Source organism: Rhinopithecus bieti, unplaced genomic scaffold, assembly GCF_001698545.2.
Source record: "Rhinopithecus bieti isolate Rb0 unplaced genomic scaffold, ASM169854v2 scaffold_11933, whole genome shotgun sequence".
Taxonomy (NCBI): domain Eukaryota; kingdom Metazoa; phylum Chordata; class Mammalia; order Primates; family Cercopithecidae; genus Rhinopithecus; species Rhinopithecus bieti.
Window position 1 is genome coordinate 428509 of NW_016806995.1, and position 8629 is coordinate 437137.

Genomic DNA, 8629 nt, shown 5'->3' on the forward strand with positions numbered 1-8629 from the left:
TTTGAGACGGAGTCTTGCTCTGCCGCCCAGGCTGGAGTGCAGTGGCCGGATCTCAGCTCACTGCAAGCTCTGCCTCCCGGGTTCACGCCATTCTCCTGTCTCAGCCTCCGGAGTAGCTGGGACTACAGGCGCTCGCCTCGTCGCCCGGCTAGTTTTTTGTATTTTCGATTAGAGACAGGGTTTCACCGTATTAGCCAGGATGGTCTCGATCTCCTGACCTCGTGATCCGCCCGTCTCGGCCTCCCAAAGTGCTGGGATTACAGGTTTGAGCCACCGCACCCGGCCTTTTTTTACTTTTTTAGACAGAGTCTTGCTCTGTCACCAGGCTGGAGCTTACTGGCACGATCTTGGCTTACGGCAAACTCCACCTCCTGGGTTCAGCAATTCTTCTGCCTCAGCCTCCTAAGTAGCTGGGACTACAGGTGCTGGCCACCACACCCAGCTAATTTTTGTATTTAGTAGAGATAGGGTTTCACCATATTGGCCAGGTTGGTCTCGAACTCCTGACCTCATGATCTGCCCGCTTTAGCCTCCCAAAGTGCTGGGATTACAGGCGTGAGCCACCGGGCCTGGCTGATTGTCTTATTTATAATAAAGTTGTTCCTTTTCTTGATAGAGCTATTAATTTTTCTCTATAAATGAATTAGGGCAATGGACTAAAGGTCTCAAAATACTATAGCTAGAAGTGACAAGACTGGCAAGGAAAAGTTGCACACAGACCTCTGAGCCTTAACAGGATCTGAAAATTCCTGCATAGTAAGTGATGCTTATCACAACTTCCTTAAGATTATTGATGCTCAGGAGGCTACTTTCAAGAAAACAGGCACCTAAACAAATTAACTGTTTGATGTCCATTTTCCTTAAGTTCTAATTTTTACTTTATTATCATTTATTATTTTATTATTATATTTGTTGTTATTATTTTAGGTCTTGCTCTGTTGCCCAGACTGAAGTGCAGGGGTGTGATCATGGCTCACTGCAGCCTCAACCTTCTGGGTTCAAGCAATCCTCCTACCCCAGCCTCTTCCGAAAGTAGCTCAGACAACAGGTGTGCACTAGCATGTCCTGCTAATTTTTTTTTTAGAGACAGAGTTTTGCTTTGTTTGGTGCCCAGGCCGGTCTCAAACTCCTGGGCTTAAGCAAATCTCCTGCCTCAGCCTCCGAAAGTGCTGGGAATATAGGCATGAGCCACTATGCCTGGCCGAATTATAATCTTTAAATAGTACTTAAAAGGGTAAGCCCAGTGACTTAGATGTGTAATTTGTGAAAGACCTCACACTTCTACAAATTAGAAGGGCAAGGAACAATGTTATTGGTATTCAGTATTTCATATTCATGAATCAGAAAATTCTGTAGGAAGGCACACAAGGATGTCAAACTGTGTCTCCAGTAATTGTATCAGCATTTAGCTCAGATTATAGCCTGAACACATTTTCATGAATACCTCGAGAATTTTCTGGAGCAGCTCAGGAACTCCCTCAAGGGCCATGGATGTGTTGTGGTAGTCTCGATGTTGAAGAACTGTGTATACCATCTCAGGATCGCCAGTGCTCACAGCCTCATGTAAAACTGGAAAACAAAAGGGTGAAATTTAATTCTCATACTCTCTGACAAATTCCAAAACCAGGCTGAAAAAGTATCTAGATCAAAGATCAGTATTTTCCTCAGAAGAAAAGGGCTGCAGTCCAACCTTACCATGATGATTATGACTTCTGATTGCTAGTTCTTCACTGAGTAAAAAACACAGAGTACCCTTAGCATCTTGATCAAACCCCTTCCACCTCTCCCCACCCCTCTTCTTACCACTGGTTCCGAAATCCTGACAATGTGTTTAGAGAGCTGGCTTTAACTATACGATCACACAACATGTAACTGTGGTTATATGTAGACCTGGCAGGCAGGGCTTGGCCTACAGTATCCCTGCTTAGTCAATACAAAATTACTCTGACCAATGGAATGCCAGGATTTCCCAGGAAGAGGCTACTTTTAGCCACAATTTATTTTTGATTTTTGCCTATTTTGATGGATTCAATGGAGGTAACCATATTCCTCAAGGAAAACCAGCCTCCATGTTCATGTACGGTGGAAGAAGTTTGCACTGAGAGCTGTTTCTGGATGAGGAGTCATTCTCTACCGAGGGTTTCTGGCCCGGGACACAACCTGTATCATCCTGGGCTCCCATTTCCTTGTCCCCATCCTTTGTCCCAAGAGAGAAATCTTAAGATAAAGATGACTCCGAGGAAAAGTATGATTGAGACTGGCCTTTATTCAGAAAGATAAACCAAAATGAATGACCTTCTTTTTGAGACAAGGTCTCGCTCTATTGCCCAGGGTGGAGTGGGCAGTGACGCAATTACGGTTCACTGCAGTGTCAACCTCCCCCGGCTCAGGTGATCCTACCCCCTCAGCCTCCCTAGTACCTGGGACTACAGACATGCACCACCGCACCTGGCTAATTTTTGTATTTTTTTGTAGAGACAGGGTTTCACCATGTTGCCCAGGAGGACTTTAAATTATTGTAAAAGTATACTTACCTGTCCATCCTTGGCGATTTTCTTTTGTCACATCTGCTTTATGTCGGAGTAAGACTCGAGCAGATTCCAAATGTCCCAAGGAAACAGCAAGATGCAGTAATGTTCGACCTCGTGGGTCCACAGCCTCCACATTCTGTGAAGGAAACACTGGCATTTCTATAACTGGATGTATTACATTAAAATAGGGAAATGTGTTTGACAGATATTTCAAGTACAAAAAATGGAAAACATATTTATGCATTAATTAGAGCAACACATGTAAGAAGGTTATGTTTGCATTTGGGCACAATTAAAATACGAATTTGGGGATTACATATAAAGATGATAGTTACTGAATTACTGAATTCCTTTTTCTGTAAAGTTAAGTGCCTAATAAATAAATGTTGGCAACAGGCTCCAGATGATCCAACACAACTTTAAGCTCTTGACAGCACTTAAATTAAGTCTAAATAAAGCCAGGAGCTTTCATGAAATGCAATCACCGGACAACACAGAACATGGGGGATTTCTCAAGCACATATCAGCATTCAAGTCTAGAACAGGAAGTACAGGACTTTAATCAAAACTGAAAGCAGAGAAGATAATTTGGGTCAGAATAAAATTACATTCTCTAGCTGGATTCCCACCAAAACTCCACTCTCATAATTGTGTATTGAGTTTCACGTGCCCTGAAGTAGCACGTAAACTCCAGCAGCACGTGTGGGTCCTTCAGACCACAAGCATGATCTGCCGGGCAGGTGTGCAGATCTACTCACAGAGAAATAGGCAAGCGCACATGCGTCACTTCCGTCCATCCCATCGAGGGTTTTCTTCCCCATGCTAGACATGCACACCTGACTCTTACCTCTTCATTCCTATTCTGCCACTCTTGCCCCCCTTTTGGCACCTGTACCGCGTCTCCAGAGCCACGCAGCAATTTCTCTAGTGTGCGCTAAATCTCAAGGCCTGGGCGCTGCCTGCAAAAATGTGACTCTGAAAGTTCTTTCAAGGATACAATAAACTGCCATGGACTTTTAGAAGGTACAACCTTTTTTTTTTTTTTAAACAAGGTCTCACTCTGTCACCCAGGTTGGTGTGCAGTGGCGTGATCACTTGACCTTGACCTCTTGGGTTCAAGAGATCCTCCCATATCAGCCTCCCTAGTAGCTGGGATTAAAGGCATAAGCCACCATGCCCAGCCTGTAAAAACTTTTTAAATGCCATAATACATCTTAGAAAATGTGCTTTATTTTTATTTGAGATGCTAGCTGTTATTCAGGTACTACTCCTGCAGTCTCTGAAGATACACAGAAAGTGCCACTTAGGAAAGTGAAGCAGGATCATGGGTAAACTGCCACAATCCAATAGCTATCAAACCTCCCTGTTTTGCGAACACTATGTCATGGCTATTATAGTGAAGATAACTCTTATTGAGGAATAAGAAATGTGATTGAAGACATCTGCTAGCTGAACATAAGTCCTCCTGGACCAATCCCAGGCCTCAGTATTCCCCCAGTGCTAAAATACCTTCCTGTCTTCTGGAGCCCAGTCCACACATCTCCCATGATTCCCTAACTCTTCCCAAGGTTATGACTTGTCCATCGCACCAAAGAGATGGAGAATTCCAAAGGGGAGCATCCAAGTCATATTAACGTCTTCTAGATTCTCTTACTCTAGTCTCTTAACTTGCATTAAATATTTTCTTAAAAGTAACAAGACGATGAACTTATGAACTATGAATTCAGTTGAAGTTTAGCAGGAAAGAAATAATTAGCAAACTCATTATCTTCCCACACGTCTATTACATAAACTAAGTATTTTCTTACCTAACAAATTCAATCGAAATGAAAGGTGCTAGGTTTAGCACACTACCTGCCACAGGGGAGGTGTGTAAAAATGTTTATCATGGGAAAGGGGAAACTACTTACTACAATTCACACCCCAGAGCAAAACTAAAAGCACAGAGTAAGGATTAACACTCAAACTCAGTCAGGCGCGGTGACTCACGCCTGTAATCCCAGCACTTTGGGAGGCCGAGGCAGGTGGATCACCCGAGTCAGGAGTTTGAGACCAACCTGACCAACATGGTGAAACCCTATCTCTACCACAAATAAAAAAATTAGCCGGGCAAGGTGGTGAGTGCCTATATTGTCCCAGCTATTCGGGAGGCTGAGGCAGGAGAATTGCTTGAACCCGGGAGGAAGAGGTTGCAGTGAGCCGAGATCATGCCACTGCACTCCAGCCTGGGTGACAGAGTGAGACTCCCATCTCAAAAACAAAACAAAACAAAAACAAACAAACAAAAAACACTCAAACTCCTAGGCAACAGTTAGAGATGATGCACAAAATAAAAGCCAAATACATTACAATGTTAACTTTTTTTCTAGTTTGGACCATAGAGGAGCACCTATGGATAAGACAGGGCAGCACACTTTTCTTGGATAATTATAACTCTTCAGACCTTCCTGCACCTCTCTCATCTGAAGTAAGAGGCAGTAGAAAAAAAAAATGCTGTAATTGTATTATGGTGACAGTGTGATTTTAAAACAATAAGTGAATAAAGAGTAGAGGGGGAATGAGTAAAATAGAGAAGAGAAAACAATAGAGAAAATCAGCAAAACCAAAAGTTGGTTCTTGGAGAATGTCAGCAATATTGACGAACATTTAGTTAGATAGACCAGGGAAAAACGAGAGAAGACTTAAGTTACTAAAATCAGGAATTAAAGATGGAATATTATTAGCAACTCTACAGAAATAAAAAGGATTATAAAAGAAAACTATGGGCCAGGAGCGTTGGCTCATGCCTGTAATGCCAATACTTTGGGAGGCTGAGGCAGGTGGATCACCTGAGGTTGGGAGTTCGAGACCAGCCTGACCAACACGGAGAAACCCCATCTCTACTAAAAATACAAAATTAGCTGGGTGTGGTGGTGCATGCCTGTAGCCCCAGCTACTCGGGAGGCTGAGGCAGGAGAATTGCTTGAACCCGGGAGGCAGAGGTTGCGGCGAGCCGAGATTGTGCCATTGTACTCCAGCCTGGGCAACAAGAGTGAAACTTCATCTCAAAAAATAAAATAAAATAAAAGAAGACGATGAACAGCTGTATGCCAACAAATTAGACAACTTAGATGAACAAGATAAATCCCTACAAAAATGCAAACTAGCAAAACTGACTCAAAAAGAAACCGAAAATCTGAATAAGTTTATAACAAGAAATTGAATTAGTAATTTTAAAACTGCCCACCAAAAAAATGCAGGCCCAGATGGTTTTTTTGTTTTGTTTTGTTTGAGATTGAGTCTTGCTCTGTCGCCCAGGCTGGAACATAGTGGCACAATCTCAGCTCACTATAACCTCCGCCTCCCAGGTTCAAGTGATTTCTTGTGCCTCAGCCTCCTGAGTAGCTGGGATTATAGGTGCCCACCACCACACCTGGCTAATTTATGTACTTTTAGTAAAACTGGGGTTTTGCAATGTTGGCCAGGCTGGTCTTGAACTCCTAACCTCATATGATATGCCCACCTCAGCTTCCCAAAGTGCTGGGATTACAGGTATGAGCCACCATGTCTGGCCTTCACTGGTGAATTCTATGAAACATTTAAAGAAGAATTAATACCAATGTCTCACAAACTCTTTCAATAAATAGATGCAGAAAGAAAACTTTCCAATTCATTTTATGAACCCACTATTATCCTGATGACAAATGCTTCATAAGAAAAGAAAACCACACACTAATATCTCTTATGATGTAGATGCAAAAATCCTCAACAATATACTGGCAAACTAAATTCAGCAACATATAAAAAGGGTATTTTATACTATGACCAACTGAGACTTATCCTACAAATACGAGAATGGTATAACTTTAGATAGTCAATTAACGTATCACACCATATCATGGGATAAAACAAAAATACACGATCATCTCAACAGCTGCAGCAAAAACATCTGACAAAACTCCAACATCCCTTCATGATTAAAAGAAAAAAAAAAACTCTCAACATACTAGGAATAAAAGGAAACTTCCCCAAAGAGCATCTCTAAACAACCCACAACTAACATCATAGTTAATGGCGAAAGACTGGATGCTTCCCCTCTAAGATGAGGAACAAGATGAGGATGTCCTCTTTCACCACATCTATTCAACATTGTACTAGAGATTCTAACCACGGCAACTGGGCAAGACAAAGAAATAAAAAGATCCAGAATGGAAAGGAAGATGACATGATCTTGTGTATAAAATCATAAGGAATCTACCAAAAAACTATTACAACTATTAAGTGAGTTCAGCAAGGTTGCAGGACACAAGATCAATAACTAATCAATTATATTTCTATATACTTGTAATGAGCAACTCAAAATGAAATTAAGAAAACAATTCCATCTATAATAGCATCAAAAAAATAAAACATTTAGGAATAAACATAACAAAATAAATATAAAGCTTACATACTCTTAAAATCATAAAACATTGTTTAAAAAATTTAAAGAAGACCTGGCCAGGTGTGGTGGCTCAAGCCTATAATCCCAGCACTTGGGAGGCTGAGGAGGGCAGATCACCTGAGGTCGGGAGTTTGAGACCAGTCTGACCAACATGTAGTCTACTAAAACTACAAAATTAGCTGGGCGTGGTGGCGCATGCCTGTAATTCCAGCTACTTGGGAGGCTGAGGCAGGAGAATCGCTTGAACCTGGGAGGTGGAGGTTGCAGTAAGCCAAGATTTCACCACTGCACTTCAGCCTGGGCAACAACAGTGAAAACTCCGTCTTAAAAAAAAAAAAAAAAAAAAAAAAAAACCCACAAAATTAAAGAAGACCTAAGTAAATTGAAAAACATCCTCATGCTCATGGTTTACAAGACAGCATTGTTAAAATGACAAAACTCTCCAAACTGAGGTATAGATTCAATTCAACTCCTATCAAAATCTCAGCTGGCTTTTTGCAGACATTGACAAGCTGATCTTAGAATTCATATGGAAATGCAAGAAACCTAGAATGGCCACCTTGAAGAGAGAGGTCTGAGGGCTCACATTTCACGTTTGCCAATTTCAAAACGTACTACACAAAGCTACAGCAATCAAGACAATGTAGTACTGGCATAAGGACAGACATACAGGTCAATGGAATACAATTTAGAGTCCAGAAATAAACCCACACATTTATGGTCATTTATTTTCAACGAGGGTGCCAAAATAATTCATTGGGAAAGAACTGTCCTTTCAACAAGTGCTGCTTGAACAACTGAATATCTACATGCAAAAGAACAAAATTTTGGCTGGGCTCAATCGCTCACAGCCGTAATCCCAGCACTTTGGGAGGCCGAGGCGGGAGGATCACCTGAAGTAGGGTTTGAGATCAGCCTGATCAACAGGGAGAAACTGTCTCTACTAAAAATACAAAATTAGCTGGGTGTGGTGGTGCATGCCTGTAATCCCAGCTACTCAGGAGGCTGAGGCAGGAGAATTGCTTGAATCTGGGAGGCAGAGGTTGTGGTGAGCCGAGATCACACCATCGCACTCCAGCCTGGGCAACAAGAGTGAAATTCCATCACAAAAAAAAAAAAAAGACAACCCATGGTATGGGAGAAGATATTTGCAAATCACATACTGATAAAGGCCTACTGTCCAGAATATACAAAGAACCTTAACAACTGAACAAGTCAAATAACTCAATTTTTAAATGGGCAAAGGATTTGAGTAGACATTTCTCCAAGGAAGATACACAAATTGCCAATAAGCACATGAAAAGATGCTCAACATTAGTAATCATAAGATAAATGCAAATCAAAACCACAACGAGATGCCACTTCACACCCACTAGGATGGGTACAAACAAAACAACAGATAATACCAAGTGTTGCCAAGGATGTGAAGAAACTGGAACCCTCATACACTGCTGGTGGAAATGTAAAACAGTGCAGCCACTTTGATAAATTATTGGCTGTTCCTCAAAAAGTTAAACGTAGAGTAACTACATGACCCAGGAATTCCTCTCCAAGGTATATACCCAAGATAAATGAAAACATATACCCATACAAAAACTTATACATGGGGCTGGGCACGGTGGCTCACACCTGTAATCCCAGCACTTTGGGAGGCTAAGGTGGGCGGATCACTTGA

At 41.8% G+C, this 8629-nt stretch overlaps 1 protein-coding gene across 1 annotated transcript in view; it reads right to left on the minus strand.

Annotated features, from left to right (window-relative positions):
* The window catches only part of ANKRD13A (ankyrin repeat domain 13A), a 35476-nt gene extending 29383 nt beyond the window's left edge, over window positions 1-6093 (minus strand). Inside the window, 2 exon segments of the mRNA XM_017879673.1 lie at window positions 1016-1021; window positions 6090-6093. The gene's annotated coding sequence lies outside the window, so the exon portion shown is untranslated.
* Window positions 6094-8629: the final 2536 nt, after the last annotated feature.